Below are 21679 nucleotides of genomic sequence, written 5' to 3'. Positions count from 1 at the left end.
GATCCTAATCTCACACAAACCAAAACCCTAAGTAAATTTCTTTAGAGTTTGGTTGTATTAAAATGAGAAAAAGAAGAAAAGACAAACCCACAGAAAGCAACACTAAATATCTTAACGATTGTGGGTTTACCTGCTTTCAGGGCTAGAGATTTGCACACTTAAGCCAGATGGAGCGGTCGAGCCCTTTGCCCGGTTTAAAGCAAAATAAAGGAACTTCGATCTGGAGTGGGAGGAAGACAGCCTGAAGAATGATGCGAATCTCTCCCTTTAAACAACCGCCTGTTCCAGAATGGAGAAAGCAGCCAGCAAAGCGGGTCACGAATTCCCCGGGGGCGACTTAATGTATGTGTATATGGGGTGAGGGGAGGGGGATGGTGGGGCACAGCCTCTCCCTCTCTCCCCTCCCAGCACTTTGTCTGGGAAGGAGGGGAGCGGGAGGAGGAGGAGAGTCTCAACTCTTTCTGAGAGTTACGCCGTATATATCAAGCGGGCAGCCGTCCCGAAAGACAAGGCGACACAACTCGGCGGCCGCGCGAAACAGATATACAGTATTGCTCATGTCTGACCCCGGTCGGCCAGCCTCGTCACCCTCACACCGCATGAAGGGGCTAAACCCACGCGAGGCGGGGGCGTGCGTGTGTGTGTGGAGGGAGCCTCGGGGGATTATGAAGGCGCTCTCTCGCATCGAGTGACCATTTCGCTTTAAACCTCCCCAGTCGCAAAACTCTTCGGGATAATAATGAAGGTGGGCGGGGGGACACACCGGGCCGCCTTCGCTTCCAAGCCAAGGAGGAGCAACACGCTTCGAATTAAAACCATCTCCACCCACCACCACCACCACCGCCGCCTCCTTTCCTCTCTTCTCTTCGGTTTCCCTCGACCGCATCGCGGACAGGCGCTTCTTCTCAAAATAAGGGCTTTTGGGTGGGTGGGTGGGCGGGCGCGCGCTTCCCCTCTCGCGTTCCAACCCTCGTCCCCGCCCCCACGACATACCTCGCGCGCGCCACATTCCATCCGGCTCGACTATAGCCAAGCGGGCGCGGGGCTTCCAGTCTACTCCCTACAGGCGGCAAAGGCGGCAGGCAGCGGCTCAGCTCGGGAGCCATTCAATCCCCTCCCCCTCGGCGCCCTCGAGCGGGAGGATGGCTAGTCCCCGCCCACCCAGTCCTATCTAGGCTAAGGATGGAGGCGGGCAGAGAGCGAGGGTGGGAGGATTTGTATCCGAGCAACAGAACTGACCGGCATTCTCAGTAGCCAGTGAGGGGGGCAGAAAAGAGAAGGGCTGCTTTCTGCCTCAGGGATTACTTTAAAAAAAAAACACACACACACACGGGGCGTTTGCATTATCCCTTTTCCTCTTCCCTTTAAAGGTTCTGGCAGCTGATCCGAATTGGTTTCCCCTGGGCCCTCGCCTATCCCGACTTCTCATAAGCTTCGTTTCCTTTCCTTCCCCCCCCCCCCGACTGCTAAAGTTATGTCTTCCTCACACACACTACCTGTAGGACTCGTCTCCTCACGACTCCCACCACCAGCCTCCTTTATTCACTCAGGAGAGCCCTCAGGGCAGGACCTCGGGGCAGAGAGGTCAGCCGAACAAGCCACGAGGGCCTCAAACGCAGCAGCAGCCCTTTAGAATTAGGTGAAGTCAAATACAGTACCTGTGTCTAAAAGGGGTCAGGGGATTAGACCATGAATCTATTCTAAAACAGGTCAGCATCTAAAACAGGGCTGGGAGATGTTTGCAGGAGAGGTTTTCCTGGTGAGTGGGGAGCCACATTAGTAGCCTCCCTGCTGGGGTGTGGTATATTTCTTTCTTTACCCGGTAATTCAAAAGCATCTATATGTCACGTAATATTTCAAAAATCACACCAGTAGGCATAGAATTGTAATAATATACCTAACCCCTTTTTTGAACCTTTTCCAACTCCATACTATCCTCACTGTGGTAAGGCGACCTGAAGTGATTTCCCTTTAAATCATTTGTATTTGTTTCCCAGTAAACCATGTTCAGGATCAGGTATCTGAAGAAGTGTGCATGCACACGAAAGCTCATACCAAGAACAAACTTAGTTGGTCTCTAAGGTGCTACTGGAAGGATTTTTTTTATATTGTTTTGACCAGGATCAGAATATTCCTGTTTCTCCACATCTATAAAATGTAAAAGCGCCATACTGGAGTGCCAAAGGGTTTAGCGAGGGTTTTGATTTTGCATTGCTGTCATGGGTGCCTGCATTGTTGCAGCTACCAGGACCCCAGGCTTTGAGTATCCAATGGGGTGAGATATTGGTTAGAGAAGGAGAGAATAGTGCAGGGAGGCCCCTGTGGTGCTAGCATTGTGAAAGCTAACAGTGCCTGAATAATGTGGTCCAAGCTCTCTTGCCTTGGTTGCTTTCTTCTTTTTTTGTCCTTTGCAGCCAGGCCTGTTAACAGAGGCTTTTGTTTAGTACTTTTAAGGCTCGTTTACAAAGAAAGGAAGTCAGACATCTTGTGAGTAAGATTTGGGCAGGTGTGGGAACTTTAATAGTTTAGAACGTTTAAATAAATATATCAAATAATATTAATAGTAATGGTAATTTAAGTTCTCTTAAAATCAAATGATAACCCACAAATGGCCACAAACGGATAAATGTTGTGGATGGCAGTATGCACAGTCCATCAGTTAATCACTATAAACCTTAGTAAAAGGGCAAAGGACTGAGGATTTGTGAGAGAGAAGGAAGGTGGGAAGGGCATAGAGATGGAGATGGACAGGTAGCAGAATGACTACAATAAAAGGTATTAAGGCCTCTGTCATGCCTGATTAAAAGTAAGCAGCTTGGCAGATTTGTTGGCTATCGAAGCCTGAAGTCCATACTTATTTGTGCCCAGTTCTTTATATGCTTACTAATGCATACGCCTCTGACTTAAGCAGAGCTTGGTTACTTTATCTCGCATTCATATAAATATATATATTCTGCATATATACAGGTGTATAAATTAACAATAACAAAAAAATATTTCTTCTGGATCATCAGAACAGTTACAGTGTTACCTGGTGTTAAAATACAGTAAATTACCATATTTACACAAATCTAATGCACCATCAAATGTAATGCACACTCTATTTTTTGTGACGTAATTTGGCCAAAAAAGGTGCACACTACATTTGAGTAAATATGTTATTTACAGCTCCCATCAGAATTAGTGTATCACAATGATTATTAAAGGAACATTGATGTGGAAACGTGAGATTAGTGCTGAATCAGCTTGTGAAAAAAAATACTTTTCCTTCTAGACTCTTCAAAAATGTCTACATGCCTTGAATGAGATGATTGAATGGGGGGGGGGTTTGATATAAAATACATAATATCAAAAGATATGTAACTGATGTGTTACTTCCAGTAACATTCATGTAATGGTATCATTACTAAGGTAGACACTGTGGTATTATTCTAGTTTGCTGTGTGCATTTCATTTTCATATTGGGGAGCAGTTGTATGTGAGACATTCCAGTTCAATATTTTTTTCTAGGTGTGTTAATTTTTTAAAAAGAAGAATCAATACAAAGGTCCCAAGAATGAATCAATAGAATCTGTCAACAATGACAGGGTGAATACACAAACATCACAATACTTAAAATGTTCACTTTGTTTAGCACAGTGCTCAGTTATTGATAATTTGTCCCTTGACAGAGTAAGGCAGCTGCCCAAGCATATAGTTGTCAGCCATGTCTTTTGCAGGAAGAAAACAGAGAAATAAAATATATTTTAAATATGGCGTGTACTTGCTTGACATTGTGGCAATTTTATTTTCCCTCAGTATGCGGAAAGTAACTGGTCAAATTAATTTTATAATCACAATTGAAATATATGTTTTATTTAATCTTTTTAGATAGTAAGAGATTACTATGTAGTGGGCAGTATCTTGCCTAACCTAGCTTAACGAAATAAATGTTTTCCAATTATGCAATTCCATAGCATCATAGACCATTTTCATCTACCTTTTTATTTTTCTTAAAAAACAACAACTGCTGAGGAATAATTTATATTCTGGTCAATAATATGCCATGCAATGTGGCTAGTAAGAAAGTGGTTTATGGAAATAACACAAATAATTTTTCAGACTGCTGGGTGAAGCTGAGTATCTGGAGCCAGTTCAGTCTGGCTTCTGGCAAGAGGATGTGGCACCTATTGTCTTGGTCGTCCTGGTGGCTCACCTAGATTGGGAGAAGGGGAAGGGAAGTATGATAATGTTTCAGCAACTTTCAGTACCATCAGCTATGGCATTGGTGGGTTGGGACCCAATACAAGGTCATGGCCTGATCTGAGGTAGGTTGCAACAGCTGCACTATCATCATACAAATAGATGGCAAAAATTAAGCAATTGGTGTCCCAGTGCATGCTTGGCATAATGGTGGGTTCTGAAATGGTTGAAGACTACTGAGCTATGATATACCTTTCACAGGCTAGAGTTGAAAGCATCACTTTTTGATAGTTCAAGGGTAGGTTTCAGAAGGTGGTGCTGTCAGTATCATAGAAATGTATAGTTGGAAGGGACCAGTAGTGTCATCTAATCCAACTTCCTGCAATTCAATGCTGGAAGTTTTTCACCCAACGTGGGGCTCAAACTTATGACCTTGAGATTAAGAGTCTCATTCTCTACCAACTGAGCTATGCATGGGTTGTAACCAACTAATTTATAATCAGAATTTGGGGGGGGGGGGTATGAGCCCTGACAATATGTACTAATAGAAAATGTAAAGTTAATTTACCCAAAGAGCTAACTGATGTGGTATGACCTTGGTATTTGTATGATGCTCTCCTTAAAGCAGGGATAAATTCGAAAAATATGCTGCTCTACTATTTAGAACACCTGTGAGCACAATGTCACACAACACTACATTGCAGTAGCATTGCATGGTCATTAAGAGCCAATGCATTCCCTAGAATCAAGATAGGCATTCCCCAGACTGCACCGCTTTAGGCTGCAGATCAAGATCACAGGCCTTTACACACATCAGAGAGGAGACAAACGTTATTTATATATTACAATTATTTATATTCTGCCTTTCAGAATACAAAATCCCCCAAAGTAGCTTATAGCATCAATGTACATTCAGAGAGAGTGCAAATCATAATACTTCCCACAGATCAACTGGTGATAGATGGCTGGGGGTGGGGTGAGAGACAGCTGGAACAGGAGCAGGGTCCCAATATCTTATTCAGGATTAATTTGACTTGTTTTGTTTTGGTTTTACATGCAGGCAGTTTGGGAAAGCAGAATAATTCAAAATGGAACCCACAGCAGTATATTCCAGTAAAAGCCATTCTGCCAGATACCTATATGAACTGGCCATGTGTTGATACAAATATTAGGGTATGTTCCCTTAATTAAAATACATATCTTTAGGCTCATATATTCAATACTCGGGGGCAATCATGTCTGCATGAAAATGAGCAATTATTTTTGTAACATTTCAGTATACAAAAAACATACATTTATTTAAGGGCAAACTCTTCAATCACCTAAGGGAAATGCTGTAACAGTTCCAGTGATGCATATTCTCTGGCCTGTGCAGAGCTTGTCCAAGGCATGGAGTAGGAGTCTTGTTCTTGGCATGACAGTGTAAGTCCAATAGGTTCCTGGCCAGCTTAACTCTCTGACGCCCGCAGCAAGTGTACCCGGCTGCCTGCTCCCTCCTGCACAGGCCTGCATATTATTCATTATTTTCTGTTCAGCTATTTGAAAGGCAATATCTAAGATGAAGCAAATCAATATACAATGCAATTCAAACCAGTTACTCAAATATGTCTATATCTATTCAAGTTATGTCACATATGCAGCCAGACATTAATCCCAAGCTTGCAATAATTATAATGAAAATGTGAACGTAATTTGTGCTGATGGTCTACATAACAACCTGTCATGTTTTTTTTTTTCTAGAGCGCTCCAGAAACACAACACAGTCATACAAAGTTGTGACCGGCTGGCACATATAGACAAACCTCTCTACGTGGCTTCCTTGTTTGCAGAATAGAAAACGGAATAACTGTGGAAAATAAACTATAGAAATGTAAGTCAAGTCTTGGGTAGCAGATCTTTTCTTTAGCTGATAAAATAATTGCAGTTGCGCTAAACTGGTAAAGGTGGACATTTTTGGCAAAGAAAGCCCCTTATTTGAGAAAAAAAATAGGACAATGTAGCTGTTAAAACTGAAAAGGAAAGTAACTGCAACACAAATAGCAGGCAGAGAGCAAAGTTTCAAAGGGGTAAAGGCATATTGTTTAATTTTAACTTTTAAACTGGATTGTCATCATAATCATAATCATCATTATTATTATTATCATCATCAACATCATCTGTACATCAGGCAATTTCCTAGAAAAAAAAAAGAATTCTCTTTCAATTTGCTTTATGCTATATAGTTTTGGAGCATAGATTTGATGTCCCATGAGGTGAATAAAAAACATTCTAGAATTACTGGGTCTGCTCAGAACTTGGAGGAGACAAGTGACAGAAAAATACCTGGCTTACTAAAAACATTTTCTTCCCTTTCAGTAATTTCAGAAGATTGTCTTTAGCCATGGAAAGGGGTTAGTTTAACCTCCAGTTTGCTAGTAAACCTGAATTACGGTGTCGTCAAATGCTGCATGTCTAAAAATTGTCACCCACATTAAAAGTTTGGAAAGCTTTGCGGTAAATGATCATTAAAATACAAACAAGCTTAAAGTATTGTGTGAGGTGACTTCATCCACCATGTAAATCTCAGATTTTTTTTTTCTTTTTAGTGGAAATATGCAAATTGCTTCAGCATTTTTATGGGTGTGTGATAAAAAATATTGGAGTAACATCAGAAATACTGATAATGGTCACTGTGGAGCATTACTAAATCAAGGTATTTATTGTACCATCTTTTCTGGATCAGATAAATTACTTGAAATTACTGCCCTCCAGTCAATTTATTTCAGCAAGGCTTCAGAGGCTAGCCATTAATATGAAATATCCCCATTGAAGTCAGCAGCAGAATTACAATTGGTAATTAATGGTTTTAATGGTGATCACCTCCAAATTGTGTTTTGTTACTGTGATGAACACCTATTTTCAATAGAATATAGCATTTTTTTCTAAGCTTTGTTGCAAGTTCTGTGTGATTAACCCATTAGCAGATATCCTTATTTGCATATAACCAAGAGAGAACAACAATATTATATGTATCCCATTAATCTGTGGTGCCCTTTGAGAAATCAATATTTCAATGGCAGTAAAGCTAATTACTTATGGGGCTTGAAAACAGCACCAGGGCTTTACTATGTAATTGTGTGTTTGATTAAAGTGCATTCCATTCATTTATCAAGCAAGTGATCATTCAATAGTAGTGCAAGCATCTATTCAGCACCATGGAGAGCACTACCTTCCATTTCCTAGGTGGCATAGAACAGACAGCAGAAATAGCAGCATTGTTTCTTTGCCGTCTTCTAAAATTTGGAGGAACAATTGTTCTCTTGTGAGTGGCTCACCTAATGCAGCAAACTAATCACAAGCTTTCCTGCTTAAGCATAAGCCCTAAAATCAGACATGCTCATTCTCTATCCCCTGGTTAAAAGAAATGCTTTTTCAACACCACTTGGATCTTTTATAAATGAAAAACTCTCCAGAAAAATAGCTATTGAATGTATATCATTCTTCCACAAATTCTGTAACAAAAACTTTAAATATAAATGCATCCCCATCATTGTGTTTATTGAATGTAGACAGGCACCTCAAATCCTGATATTCTAAGCAAATTTTTAAAGAATTACTTTGATTCAGTTTTGGCCATTTGTTCTCTATTCTATTTTTAAGATTTTAAAGTTAGATGATGCTGTAATTATTTTACCCTGATGCTTTTTTATGAATTGATGGTTTATAAAGATTCTTGTAAATAAATAAATCACGCTATTATAGCAGAGGGAGTTAAGGTGAAATGGTAGATTCCTCACATTTTGCCACTCTTCTGAGTTTCTTAGGTGCTGCTTGCTACTTAAAATAAGGATTGGTTTAGTCATTATTCAATAAGCTCCTTAAGCCAGGCAGGAACCTGCTAAAAAACACCATGTAAATGACAATACTTGACTAATAATTATTTCCTCTAATAGTAAACTCAGCTGGTGGATGCTGATAGAATTGTAGCCCAAACAGAACCACTGAAAAACAAGATACATCAGCATGCTTGGGGGAACCCTAAAGATTGCAGAAGTAGATGTATATTTAGGAAAATTATTAAAGGATCCCACCCCCAACAAACCCATTGGTGACTGAGCATGCTCTGTGGCCCCAGAATGTTGAGTGTCTGTTGGGCAGGGGACAGAGAATGACAGTTGTGGATGAACTGTATACTGGAAGAAAACTGGTTGGTTCAAATACTGACTTGCATTTATCAGTTCCAAATGAAGGTACAATGAAGGCAAGAAAAAGTTTTGAAAAATAAACTTACTGAATTATTTTTATCAAACCATTTCACATTCAGCTGACCATCTGTATTTGTAATAAATAATGCTTTATCAGCCACATATTTTCCTAACCCAGCCCTTGGAAACACATGCCCTCTTGCGTGACATGAGGGTCAGATTTTATAACATGCATCATTATTTACGGCGGAGGTTTAGCAGCCAAAGCTCATTATATTGTACATAGTTGTCATGCCCTTTGAAAAGGCTATTGTGAAAAGATGTAGTTAAAAGGAGCTTATCTTGCAGCTTGGGGGGAGGGGAAACCTTGAGAGTGATATATGAGCACTGAATGAATGAAACTAAATATTTTGCACAGAGCTCAGCCTTTTCGAAAGCAAAATCTTCCTGTCGTGGATTGAGGCTTTGATGTAACTTGAGGTATATGAACAAGCATTTTTCACTCTGTAAAGACTGACTGTGCAGGTCTGTGCTCTTCTCTTCAAAAGTAAGTCCCTCTGAGCTCACTGGGCCTTGCTTGCTTGCAGATAAGTGGGTACAGGATTGCAACCACCCCACCCTGCAGTTGGTGCTCTGACAACACATAGGAGGAAAAGGGAGCATGCCAGGGAAAGATCAAGGGAAGACTTGGATGAATTCACAGGATCCAAAGCTCCCTTCTTCCCCCAGCGTGCCCCTAGAATGGAAATGGAAACAGAAAGAAACATGAGGACGCTAGAATTATCAAAGTAGATTCTTTCTTCCTCCAGCTTCTGGCTGGCCAGTACAAGCCAAGCAGAGCTTGGATATGACAGTTCTTTCACTATGGATATGCCCCTCCTCACTACAGTTGGATTGATCTGTAGCTTGACAACTAATATGTTATCAAGACAATCAGTCTTTGTTGTCGCTATACAAAGGAACACACACACAAAAAACCCCAAACACCACACTTTACATATTACCCTCAATTCAGATTTTCTCCATGGAAATGATTGCTATGCCTTATGGTAATAATAATAATAATAATAATAATAATAATAATAATAATAATGTTTAAAGGAGCATAATCAGGAATCACTTGTGTCTGAGGAGTATTCCTATGATGGGAGTTGGACTTGATTATCTTTTAAGTACCTTCTTACTTTGATTATCCAAAGACCTATTATAATTATAAGTGCCATTATTACTTTGTAATATATGGTCTATTAATTATGAAGTATCTCTCTAGCTGAAGAGCCACACAAGTAGTTCTGTACATGCCAGTGATATTTCTCAAACGTGAGCTTCTCGTGCTAAGTTCCCTAAGCATTTTTTGATGTGTTTATGGATCTATCATTCAAAGAGGAAATGTCAAAAATCCCACCGCACTTATAGCCACTTGCTGGATCTTGTTCACCATCTGCAATTGCATAGGTACAATTTGTATTATATGAAGAGAGACAAGCGGTACAGCATACACACAACCCAACCTTTGTACCTTCTTGCAATTACCTGCTTGCATTTCTCATCCTTTCTCTGGCTGTGTACATTTAAATAGTGAATGGCTCACAGCTGCAGAAGGGAAGTGGTAGACAATCTGCAATTTTACTGTCAAGCATAGTCTTTTAGAACTCTGCAATTTGTGCAAATGGCATTGTAGCTCCGCTTGTTTCCTGGTAGCTCATCCTTTAGAGAGCTTTCCAAGATTAAAAGTATTAATGCTTTATATGAGAAGGTTAAGGGAGGAATTTTATGAATTGTTCTGTCAGCCACTTTGTCTTAAATGGCAAGCCACAGTTGCCTCAAAATGGCCAAATAAGTGGTGTCAAGCAAAATCAACTTTGTGCATTTGAGGTCATCACCTGCTACAAAATTTGAAGGAGGTAGGAGTGATGCTCATCCAGTAGAGTGTTGCAGAACTACAACTGGCTGCATGTAACCTTTGATTTGACCATTCATTGAACTCTGTGGCTGTACACAAAAGCCAGTAAGAGCAGTTACCGTACATGCTGGACCTAAGGGTGGTGAGTGGGTTCTGGACCAGATATGGCAAAGCCAAATTTATTGGGCCCAAGAAAATAACACCAGTCCAAAGGTGTTGTTCAGCCCCACCTCTAAATAGTCATTAATGACCTGGGACATCTCTCTCTTTTGGGATGCAATATCCATCAGAGTTTGGGAAGCTGATACCCTTAAGAACTAAGGGGATGGGCAGGTAAATAGCTTAATGCTTGTTTTGCCATTTCAACTTTGAGGAAAATATGTGGGGAATAGAAAGCTATGAGTTGATTGAAGATTACACTCTGGGAATCTGATGCCCACCTAGCAGATCTCCTGCCTATTTTTTAGGAGCCCGCTTGTTTCCCACAAGTCCTGCTTCTATATCTGTAAATAAAATAAAAATATTAGGCCTACAAAGAAACTATGCATCTCCACTTTGTCATACAAAATCTCGTGGGCATTGCACGAGGAGTGGAAACCTACAGTAACATGCCAGGGATCTCTAGGACAGTTAGAGAGAAAGAGAGAGAGAGAGAGAGAGAGAGAGAGAGAGAGAGAGAGAGAGAGAGAGAGAAATCCTAAGAAGCAGCTGTGCAAAGGGTTGTAACGTTTCAAATTCCTAGGCATTAAACAGGAAGATTGTGGGCATTTGGGGGATTTCAACTTACATATTTTTCATTCTTTTTTCCCCACCATTTAAAAATAACGTTTAGCATTGGTTTCAATCAAAGTGCAAACTACCAGTATGTAAACATACATAATATCTATTGTTATTCTTCAGGTTCTAGCCCTACAAGTGCCTGCTTGTCACTCGGATTAATTGAGTGTTCTTTAGAGACATTAATCTCAGGCTCAGCTAATAGTGTCTAATCTACAGAGCAGTGAGTGAAACTGGAGAACAGGCCAGCCATACCATTAGGCAGAGTGAGGCAGCTGCCTGAGGCACCTGACTTTGGGTGTCATGAAATGGCAGCAAATTGTCCATTATTTAATTTATTGCGGGAGAAGGGGAGAAGTGCTTATGGGATTGTCTGTCTCAAGTGCTAAATAACCAATTGGCTCTACTGTGTTCTCTGTGCCTTGATTTGGAGGAGAGCCAGGAGGACCTTTGCTGCTCTGCCTCAAGCAGCCAGATATAGGAACATTAGAGGAAAGCTGCCTTACACTGAGTCAGACACTTGGTCAATCTAGCTCAGTATTGGCTACACTGTCATAGGTTCTGCAGGATTTCAGACAGGACTCTCTCCAACTGTACCTAGATATGCTCCAATTGGCTTTAATAACGTGCTACCTGAGCCACTTTCAGGTGCACACAGAAAGACATAAGGATGCAGGATGCTTGATAAACTTCCATCCTACACCTAGGGGACTTAGGCGTAAGAAGTAGGCTTTTGTTGACTGGACAGTATACAAATGAATGCATAACACTTAATAAATTGGAGGGGGCGAATTTGTAGAATGATCACTGCTGAAATTGAGGGCCAAAGGTTCCCCACATCACATTATACACCTGTGTCTCTGTGGTCATCTCATGTATGTGCTTTTCCTTTCATGGAAGAGATACTTGTGTGGGGAACTTGTTGAGAATGAAGTAGCCTTAGTTGTTGTTTTTTTCTTCTTGTTTTGCATTATCTTATATTGCATCCTTAGATGCAACAGTAATCAGAGACTTTTGGCCTAACAAGATGGAGATCCTGTTTTCTTCTTTTGGAAGCAGCTGCCCCTTTAAGGAAAGGGCTGCCAATTTGGGCTGGGGGTGCAGCAATGGAGGGTGGTCGAAACCCTTTCTCCAGTGATCCATATATACCATGAGCTGCTTGTTAGTTATGAATTTATGTACAGGCACAATATGGCCTCAGATTAACTGCTTTCTGTGTGAAGTATTTCCTGACACTAAGCAAGCAATGATTGGGTCCTAAAAAATCTAAATTTCTCCCACTTTCTCACAAAGAGAGAAAGAGTGTGTGTGTGTGTGTGTGTGTGTGTGTGTGTACACAGCCAGAGCTCTTGGATTCAGTGAAGGATCAGCTGTTAATTCCCTGAAGCCAAATCAGGACACACACAGACCGCTTTTGTTTCCATCTCTTCAGCTTCTTAGCAGTTTCCTCACTCCTCAGATCTCTTTACTCTTTCGACAGCCTCCATCTGTCAGTGTTTATGTAGTGCTCAAAATGAAGCAAGAAGGGAACAGAAAGTTCACTGAAACATCAAGTAGGATAAGACCAAAATTTCAGTTTAAAAACCTATCTTAATAACAACTGCACACTACAGCTTCCTGCCTGGCTTATTTTCTTCCCTCAAAGGGGCCATTGACATTTCAGTGTACTTTGGTTCTTAAATCTATTTATTTTCTTTCCATTCTTCTCCATGAATGTTGCAAGAAAATTGGTAATGCAGTTGTGTTTTATGTAGGCAGAACATAGGGAAAGTAATGTGGGAAGTCATCATATGGGAGGTAAAAAGCAAAACTGATGGCTTTCCTGCTCCAGGTTATGTTTCATTTCTTGAGCATTGGTTGTGGCAAGTCCACGCAACAAGGTCAACTGCAGGTCAATCCAAAACGCAATAACACAAATCAGGAGCAAGGGGAATCCAAAAAGCAGAATCTAGGTGACACTATGGTCAAAATTGAGCATAGTCCAAAGGGAAAGTTGTGGAGTAGAGATCTAGAGGTCAGCAGCACAGGCCAGTCAAGAGATAGATGGATACAGCAAAGTCACTAAGTCAGGTTGCCATAGTCTGGGAGGTGAAAGCCCAGTGTTGTTCCAGCACCTACCAAACCACAACGAGGGGTTGTATGGTCTGGTGTCTCAGGCTCCACCCAGGACTAGCAGTAAGCACTCAGTGCTGCTATTGAAGGATCCCTTACACCCAAGGAGCCATTCACTTGTAAGCCTCTTGATCCCTTTGACTTTCAGGTACTCACTCCTTTGCCAAGTGGTCACGCAGCCTGATCTAAGGTATCATAGAATTGTAGAGTTGCGAGGACCCTGAGGATCATCTAGTCTAACCCCTTGCAATTCAGGAATATGCTGTCCCATATGGGGATTGAACCTGCAAACTAAGCATTCTAAGCAGCACGCTCTAACCAACTGATCTATGTACTAGACTTGGCCAGTAACTGAGCTGCAGCTTCCATGCCATCTTCAAACATCCTGTATAGAGCATATTTCTGTAATCAATATACTGTACACAGTGCTTTAAAGAAGCAGTCCCAAAAATCTGTTTGCTTAGCAAAGTTTGTTTCAAATGATTATTTATTTAACAACATTTATATACCACTTAATCAATTAAACAAACAAACCTCTAAACGGTGGTCATAAAATGGTATACAATGTTCACTTTAAAGTAGTAATAGAAACAGCAGTTCTTAGTATAAAACAATTGATTATATTAGGCCCCTAACTTAAGGAGCTTACAACCTAAGGGCCAATCTAGACAGGAGTAGCAGCTGTTGGGTGTCTGTGATCATAATCAGGATCGCAGCAGGCCTCGAGGGGGGATTTAATGCCTTCCCTGCCCTGCTGCAGTCCTAACCAAAAATTGTTCCTTTGAAGCTATTATTCACATTTGGGAGGAAATCTCCTATTATCCCCCTTCCCAGTGACTGCTATTTCCATTTTTAAAGCCCTAAAGCCTGCAGGGCCGTCTTAAGGAGATCGGCCGCCCTGGTGCGGCTATCCCTCCGGCGCCCCTGCCATGCCGCCTCTCCGCCGCCTCCCTCCCGCGCTTGCCGCCCCTTGGGACGGGAGGCGAGGGCGGCCGGCTCCCGCTCCCGCGCTGCGCCGGGCAGCCGGATGGCGCGGCGCTCCGCGAGCAGCCGGAGGGTGCGGTGCGGCTGGCCAGCTCGTGCTCCTGCACTCTGCCGGGCAGCCGGATGGCGCGGCGCAGACGGGCAGCTCGCGCTCCGCGAGCAGCTGGAGGGTGCGGTGCGGCCGGCCGGCTTGCACTCCTGTGCTCTGCCGGGCAGCCAGAGGGCGTGGCGTGGCCGGCCAGCTCCCTTGCTTCGCCGGGCAGTCTGAGGGCACTGCCGGCAGGCGCTGCCAGCGGGGCTGGAGGGCGGAGGCGCCCTCCAGGCCATTGCGCCCTGGTGCGCCGCACCACCAGCCCCAATGGATGAGACGGGCCTGCCTAAAGGTTAAGTACGAAGATGCACTCCTGTCTAGTTTGGCCCTCCTTTTTCAGCAGCAGGAGAGACAAAAAATAATGGGGGAAAGGATGATACCAGAGAAAGAGGAAAGTGCATTACCTTCCTCAATAAAAACACAAAGGAGAGTGGAGATTTGCATGAACTTCGCATAAGCTTATTTGTATGCATGCATGCAAGTTTAGAAACATGGAGGAATTCCGTGTTGCATTAAAACAGGCTTTCATTCAGTGCAAATGTTTCTCCTTGCCCAATGAAGCAACCCCCCCCCCCCCGTGTGCTATTCTGGAGGTTCTCCCTGACACCCAAAGAGCCAATATGGGGCATGTACACGGGGAGAGGGTGGGGACTGCACTAGCAGAAGCCCTTTTATAGGGTCCTGTTAGTAGAGCAACTTAGTTGAATCCATCCCAGTTGTTACAATTTCAACAGAAATGCAGTCTCACCATAGTGGGGGAGACAGTGAACAAGGTGATGTGTGTGTGCTGCTCAGTTGGCTTTCCAGATGCTCACTGCTGATGGGCAACTCCAAGGCCCCTCCTGTTGTCTCCCTTCTTAGTTCTTTGTCTTTAAACTGGGCTTGGATAAGACTTCTGTTCAAGTAGAGGACTGTGCTCTGTAAAGTAGGATGCATGGCCACCCTAGAAAGAGGTTGCAATGGAAGAGGGGAGGAGGAGGAGGAGGAGGAGGAGGAGGAGGAGGAGGAGGAGGAGAAGAGATACATATGGCAAATAGAGTTGTGTTGGCTTAGGGTGTATTCTGGAGGATGTGGGAACTAAGGGCTTTGCTTTAAAAAGTGGGGCCTGGCTGGAGAGAATGCACTTCCACAGGCACATACCTCCACATGTTGTGGGAATGTCCCCAAATCCAACTCTTGTGTACAGCAATCATATAAGAAATATTCAAAATAACTAAGCAAGTTTTAGAAGTCACCCCAGAACTGGCCCTACTAAACATCTTCCAAGATAATACAGTGGTACCCCGCTAGACGAATGCCTCGCAAGACGAAAAACTCGCTAGACGAAGGCATTCGTCTAGCGGAAGGCTGCCCCGCAAGACGAAAAAGTCTATGGGGCTGCCTCGCAAGACGAAAAATTTTCGTCTTTTTTTTTCCGCTTTGCGGAGCGCGGCTGTCATTGCCGCTCCGCAAGACGAAAAACCCGCTAGACGAAAATTTTCGCAGAACGAATTATTTTCGTCTAGCGGGGCACCACTGTAATGCCCACTCACATCATCAAGAGCTCATAAATCACCTACTCTCAGCAGCCAGAAACATCATAGCCAGGAGAGACCTGTCAGGAGTAAGCATGGACCAATGGTATCAAATAGTATGGGAAACAGCCTTATTAGAAAAACTAACCAATAAACTGAAGGAAGAAAGGCACAGTGGTATAAATATAGGGATTTATACATGCTAGCTCCAGACCTGACCCTGGGCAACTCATCTTCTGATGAAGACTTAGGTCTCCCAGAACCTACATATGGCACTGTCCTGCTCCTAAAAAAACAACAACTCTGACAGTGTTTTAGAGGAGCACAGCATCCAGCGAGAGGCCTCACCAGGTTTGCCTCCAGAGGTAGGGAATGGATTTCAGATTGTAGGGGAATGGAGCAATTTAAAAGCTTGCTCTTTAATCAATTCTTTATTAACATATCCCCACAAAAGTAGTAATATTTAATATAGAACAGCTGATTAAAATAGTTATTGCTTTCATAAAGAAAAAACTAAAATCTGTAAGTTGTATCCAATTATCTTCCTCAGGAGTATGCAATGTCTTCCTCAGAGTAGACCTATTGAACTTAATGGACCTAATTTAATCATAGCCATTATTTTTTAATGGGTCTACTACCCTGACCAGGACTGACATTAGAGACCATCCCATATACATACTATTTGGCTTAACTGATATTTCTGCAGAAAAACACTGTGTATATAATGTAGTTTAAAAGCTTGCTGTTCTTAAAGTACTGTACAGTACTATTGACATTTGCCCTCTAGTGGATTTAGGAAAGAAATGCACCTTGTGAACTTGAAATTGAAACGTGAGACAATGTATTCAAATGTTTTGCACTCCTGGTTCAGAGTTGTAGGGCTACTCTGGAAATGTGAGAGGAGGACCTGGATTGGGCGATTCTTTCTCTCTAATTTCCTTCCTACACGTGGCTGAGGATTATGCCTTTGCACCCCACCTACGGGATGCACCTGCCCTGCCAGATACCTTTGTTGGGTGTAACGTTTGCATTTGCCGTACTGTACAGTATATGTATGAAATCCAATGTGCTTAGGCTTGAGAATCATGGCTCTGTTCCCACCTACAATCTTTTATTTATTTAAAGAATTTTCACCCTGTCCTTCAGTGAAAAAGAGTTCTCAGAGTGACTTGTAGTTCACTAAAACAAGATAGTCCCTGCCCTCCGGCTTACGATATAAAAAGACACAACACAAAAGGAAAATGGACTGGGGGAGCTGAGGAAATAAGCAAACTCAGGAACAAGTTATTCATTATCAGTTCTTCTGCTGGCCTGTAGGGGTGGAACCTCAGATGAATTGGCCCTGCATCCCTTCTTTTCCCTCCTTTGCTGTAGCTTGATGCGATGCAGGGTGGGGAATGTCTGGGCCAAACGTGGCTCACTAGGCCATTTTGGGGGAGCCACACCCACCTGTCCTACACCTATTGGCATGCATGATGTGAGTGTGAGGCAGGTTAAAGACGTGTCTTCAAAAGAATCATTGGGATCCTAAAGTGGGCTTTCAATTGCTACTTTGCTGGAGCAAGGCGTCTTTGTAACCTTGCCCCCCCCCACGACATTGGGCAGTAGGAGCACACCTTGTGCAAGAAGGGAACAGCAAGGAGAAGCGTGAGGAGTCTTGCAGAATGGTTTGAGAAATCCCCTCTCCTCCCCTTTTGACATCTGATACTGCGGAGAGAAAAGAGATGGTGGGGAGGCTTGCAATGCCCTTTGCACTGTGGTTCGCAAGCTTGGGAGCCCCATGCAAGGGATTTTGATTGGTGGGGCAATCTACCTGTAAATCATGTAACATCAAAGTTAGTGCTGGGTAAAGATCTATCTATCTATCTATCTATCTATCTATCTATCTATCTATCTATCTATCTATCTACCTATCTATTAGTATTATTTTGTATACTGCCCTTCATCCATAGATCTTAGGACAGTTCACAACATAAAATTGCAATAGAATAAACACAAAATACATAATAAAAATAAGAACACAAACAAACCAGTTATCCCCCCTCCTGTGGACCCAAATAGGTCCCCCCACCTGATGTAATGGCTAAGAGTATGCATCAGTTCTGGATGTGCTATGTGGATTACAAGGTGAATCAAAAGTGATTCAGAGATCTACACATTTCCAAGTAGAATCTGGGACTCCTGAAGATCCCAAGTTGCCCTGTGGTCTCACTTGTCCAAAAACTGCACAATCATTTCTCTACCACCCTGCAAAATAAAACCAAGCAGACTGGAGAAACGCCCAGAGCTGGGGAGAAAAAAGGCTGGAGAAGTGGAGAATCTTTTGTTTCAACAGAGGTCTAGCTTTTAATCACAGTGAATTATTTTCATGAGCACTTCAATCACATTTATTTGGGAGAGGAATTTTAAAATATATGTGGATGTATGCCTTTTCCAGTGATTAGAATTAAAGTGATTGTTATGTACTGGCATCCTCCCTACCCAGTCTTTCTTGAGGAATTATGCTATTTCTCTTCACCCCAGCCCGTTTCCCCAAAGCAAGTCTATTTAGAGATCTCTGAGGGCAGAGAGGGCACATCCCCAAAAGTCCATGGCACAGGGCACAATGTCAGCCAACCCAAACGCTTTGGGGAACATAATCGCTGCAGGAGGGAGGGATATTCTGCCATTTTTTTTAAAAAAGGTGGTTTATAATTTTAAGAATAAAAATAAATTCTTAGTTTGCAGCATACCCAGAGTTCCAGTTTAAGTATTTTATGCAAAATATTCCATGTAAAGCAAAGGAGCAGGGTGAGAGAAGTTACATAATCTAAATCACTGGTTTATTTTCGTCAAACTTCTTCTTCTTCTTCTTCTTCTTCTTCTTCTTCTTCTTCTTCTTCTTCTTCTTCTTCTTCTTCTTTACATTTTTCAGCTTTTTAAACCGTCTCCAGCTTTTGTTGTTACTGTTTTGCCTTGATTGAGTTTTAATCACCATCAGGGATGCACTAGACATCTATATAAGTTAAATAAACCATTCCAAAAGCTTTCTTAATATTGGAAGATGCAGATTACAGATTCTTCATTACTTCTCAAAGTGAAGTGGGTACTTTTATTTCTTTTTACCTTACCACCCCCTCCACTTTTGATTTACCCTTTTAAAAGAAGTTAAGTCCTAATCACTCTTATCCAAAAAATGGGACTTTGCCTAGTGATATATAATCCTTTTCTCAAGTATTTTATCGTCTCATCTTTAAACATGAAAAGAGGCAAGAGGATGTAAATCCCATACTAAATGAAGCCCTGTAGGAATATTTTGTATGATTTATTCAGAAAGCTCAGGTGTCTTAATGCATTTTGATGTGATCAGGGGAAGTTTTGCGCCACAAAAGCTAAGCCTAAGGAGGCTCAGAATTCTCTTGTTGGATCAGATGAGGGTCCATTTAACCAGGTATTACATTTTCAACAGCAGCCAGACCACATGCCTGCTGGAAGTTCACAAGCAGGCTGTGTGGTGGCTTTCCTAGTTGTGTCTGGCATTCGGCATCCCAAGAGATGCAGCCTCTGAACAGGGATGTTTCTAGGTCAGCTTTAGCCATTGGCCTTAAAAGCCAGTGTAAGTAACTCATAACCTATTGATATTCTGTCTTAACAGCTGCCCTACTAAAACTGTAGAAGCCAATAGGCTTTCCATAGGAAAAGACTCCTGGTTCTTTTATTGGCCTATCGTTTCCTTTTATATAAAGATTGCTGCCTCTAAAATCCTTGAACCCTTCACTAGTGCTAGCAGCTCTATTAAATCTTCTTTATTGAATGCTTTTAAATGTAGCTCCTGGGATTACAGACTTCCAAGCATGATCTTACCACAATGAGATAAATCACCAACATATTAACCTCTCTCTATTAAATGCACATCACCCAAAGGCATTTTGCTTATGACAGAAACCATACATCAGGAGCCTGGATTTCTAAAGCAGCAATTTACCCATTTCTGTTAGAGGGGAACACAATGGCCCACCCTCAGCAGCAACCATCTCTGGAGTGCAGTTATGTCAAATATTTATTAGCGGCAGAAATATTCAACATGATATTTCAGAGTTAAAAGCCCAAGCTGAGTTTTATAGCATCCCTTCATACACAAGTAAAGAGAGTATTAGAGTAAATGCACAGCCTTTTAAAGACTGAGAGGCCCAAGGACAGAGTCCCCTTCTTTCTCATTGCATTTCTTCCTACAACTGGTGGGGAGAAAATACCTAAATATGCATATATATTTTCAAAAGCATTTTTTTAATATCAGAAGCATTATGTACTGATTTTTGTCTCTTCAAATCCAAAGGGAAAAGTTAGACTCACCTGTAATGTATCCAGGATTCTTTTCTTGGTGGGGCCCAATGCCAAGGACCACTGTATTCATGGGCATGGTGTCCACTCCACACAATATAGCGCCTTGTGGCAACGTGATTCTACATTTTCTCTCCTGCTGTGTAACTGTGTGTCTGTCTTACCAATCTCTGTGTGTTTTGATCTAGCTGTGTGAGAATCTTTGTGTATATTTATATATAATCTGCACACATTCCATCACACTTACAAGCTTAAGAGTGGCAGGAAATCTTCACAACTGTGAATCTGACAGCACTAATACTGGTGGGTGTTATATTCAAGCTTCAAACAAGAGATATCATGAACTCTAATGAAATGTTCTTTGGAGAGATATTAAAAAAATGAACAACATAGGAAGCTGCCATATACAGTCTGACCATTGGGTCCATTGAGCTCAATGCTGTCTACCCTGACCAGCAGCAGTCCTCCAGGGTCTCAGGCAGGGGCATTCCCAATCTTATCTTGAGATATCAGGGATTGAACCTGAGACCTTGTATGTGAAAGACAGATGCTCTAGCACGGAGCCATCCCTTATAAAGAACAAAGGGGAGGGGAAGCCCAGATTCTCAAATACAGTTCAGCAATCCCTGCTAAGAATGCCATATTAGGTATTTCCTGGCATTACCACCCTTGCCATAACACCGACATCTTTGCTTCCTGATTTGTCAGGAAAGGAGCCCCCCATGATTTCAGAAACATTGATGAACATTTCATGGAGTGTAGCAGTGGTGTCTGTGCAGTGTCTTTGGCAGGGGGAAGAGAAATGGATAACCTTGAAGATGGCTTGGCTACTCACTTTACTTCTCATGCTGTCACCTGTCACTTTCCACATCAGCTAATTTTTTTTATTATTTGAAATTTGAACTGCACAAATGTTTTGGGAACTGCACATTCCCCACCACCAAAGCTTTCACTTGCATATTATTTTTACAAAAGGCCTGCTACACACAGCCCAGTTAATGCCTTCCACAGTTGAAATGTTGACTGGTAGAAACAGTGCTCAATGCATTTTGTTCTTTACACAGTTCCTGGGTGGGGCTTTCAGTAAATGTAGACAAATAGGAAACAGTAGCCAACTCACTCCTCTTCCCACACAGAGCATGGATAAGGGTTGGTAACACAGGTAAAGGAGGCCCACACAATTCTAACCTCCTTTTAAATGTCTAACTTCTTTTTAAAACCATCTTATTTCATGGCCATCACTTCTATTGGCAATCGATAACCCATGACTAGTTCAGAAAGGATGAGGAATGTATTTTGACTGGAGCAGGAAGGTAATCCCTGTAAGAAGTGCTGAGGTAGGAAAGCACTGGTCACAAATATGAGATTGGGCTGTTCTGGCATGCACTACTGCATATGTACTATAACCATACTTACCTTGGATATGCAGCCAAGGAACCAGTGGGAAAAGATCAATTGAAGGAAAGGTTGAAACTCTTTAGATTATCAATAGGAATTATTTCCCCTAGAGACAATGGGTTCTGCAGCATATAATTACAGGTGAAGGGTTACAGGTAGCACTGCTGTGGAAGAGCTTTGTTGGAGACCTTGGAGAGCTCCTGCTTTTCAGGGT

General features: G+C 42.2%; 1 protein-coding gene across 3 annotated transcripts in view; it reads right to left on the bottom strand.

The window, feature by feature from the left end:
• The window catches only part of WASF3 (WASP family member 3), a 29051-nt gene extending 27940 nt beyond the window's left edge, over positions 1 to 1111 (bottom strand). For 2 of the 3 annotated variants that reach the window (XM_033146363.1, XM_033146365.1), the window contains exon 1: positions 131 to 524. The gene's annotated coding sequence lies outside the window, so the exon portion shown is untranslated. Of the gene's footprint in view, positions 1 to 130; positions 525 to 993 lie in introns of those variants that run through there. The other variant, XM_033146364.1, reaches the window with a different exon arrangement.
• Between the last annotated feature and the right edge of the window lie 20568 nt (positions 1112 to 21679).

This window comes from Lacerta agilis, chromosome 4 (assembly GCF_009819535.1).
Source record: "Lacerta agilis isolate rLacAgi1 chromosome 4, rLacAgi1.pri, whole genome shotgun sequence".
NCBI lineage: Eukaryota > Metazoa > Chordata > Lepidosauria > Squamata > Lacertidae > Lacerta > Lacerta agilis.
This window is presented reverse-complemented; position numbering and strand designations above follow the sequence as displayed.